The sequence below is a fragment of the Dermacentor andersoni genome, chromosome 3 (assembly GCF_023375885.2).
Source record: "Dermacentor andersoni chromosome 3, qqDerAnde1_hic_scaffold, whole genome shotgun sequence".
NCBI classification, from domain to species: Eukaryota; Metazoa; Arthropoda; class Arachnida; order Ixodida; family Ixodidae; genus Dermacentor; species Dermacentor andersoni.
In genome coordinates, this window is record NC_092816.1 from 33,590,741 (window position 1) to 33,592,259 (window position 1,519).

Consider the following 1,519-nt stretch of genomic DNA (forward strand, 5'->3'; position numbering starts at 1 on the left):
TCCTACCGGATAATAATACAACAAATTAAAGAATGCAACTTAGAATATCGGCAGCTTGAGCCATTACAGTCATTTAACGCAAAGGGTACTTCACACGTGTTACATTACGGATTACATTACACGCTTTTACATTACATTACATTTTACATTCACACCCTTACACCAGGGTGTTACATTACACCCTTTTTACATGACGGACTTTTGGAAATAGCGCACCCAAGTGGTCTCACTCCGAAACTGAAACCTTCTTCCAATTTTGTACTCTTTTCCGCGCTTTCTTTTTAATAGCGTAGCTGCATATGGTGAGGTTCTGAAATTTTTTTGCGTCTGTCTATCGAGTCGCATTGACAGAGAAACCATGGGGCGATCCTGAAAATTGGGCAATACCGGGTCGACCCGCGATGGAGGTGAAGCAGGCTTCAAGCACTTCGCCAGCTTGCAAAAATAAGTTTAATATCTTGGGTCCAAATACAACCCGTAGTAAAAATTAAGCTAATAAGAACAGATACTACACTTTGATCCGCGTCGGCCATGTTTACGTTCGCAGTGCCCTCCCTCTCTCTGTCGGCGTTCCAAGCGCCTGTGTACCTTCTTTCCTTTCCACCCGCCAATACTGCGAGGCGGAAATGCGAACCATCCATGTGGCCCCGATCCCGCAACTTCGAAAGTTTCACCGGAGCAACGGCAAGGTTTCAGGGGGAGTTTGTGGGGAACCAATTTGGTGTGGCCTGTGTTGTGTGTGACCGCTTGTGGTTATCGAGTGGCTTCACAACCATTACTACAGTGCGGGACGTCGACCAACACACGATCGCTTTGATTACGGTGAAACAGTGTGCCCTCGGAGTGCGGTGAGCTGCGTGTCTGTTCTACGTACAGGCATTCGTTAGTAAAATGTGTCGTGCCGCATATTGCAACATTATATGGAAATGTATACTCCCCGGTGCCTCTTCATCTTCCGAGGCTTAACATCGTGGAGGAGCGACTGGTCGCGCCTCGCCTTCCATTTATGTGCGTACGGCGTTTGACCCACGGCAATGGACAGTTCGCCATTAAGAGGCCCACATACGCAGCTTCTCTAGTCATGCACCTCCAGAGTGCGGAATGGCACTGGTTTTTTTGTAAGCTTGGTCCATATTGTACCCTAGCTATGCGTTCCCGCTTTCTAAAACTCTCTATATGTATAGATAGAACAGTGTACTTTTGTAGTGTAGTTCATCTTATTGTTTTGTTTTTATCTAATATCAAGCAACCGCTGCGATATTTTGTGAAACGCTAACCCGTTCGAGACTCAGAACTATTGCATATACTAAACATTGGACTGCAGCAATCAAGTCCCGACCGTCAACGAAAAAAGAAAAAAAAAGCAGTTTTTCGTTTCTACGAGGCTCGAATACGACGATTATCGGGCCTCTTTTCAGAGTTTGTTGTTTTTTTTCATGAGGTGTTTTAATTATGCATGCGCAGGGAAGTCCAACATGCCCTCAACTTTTCTTTATTCTTTCTTTTTAAAGCCTAATTA

The 1,519-nt window shown here is 45.0% G+C and overlaps 1 pseudogene; it reads right to left on the reverse strand.

The window, feature by feature from the left end:
• Positions 1-353: 353 nt before the first annotated feature.
• Positions 354-533, reverse strand: LOC126520993 (U2 spliceosomal RNA; annotated as a pseudogene).
• Between the last annotated feature and the right edge of the window lie 986 nt (positions 534-1,519).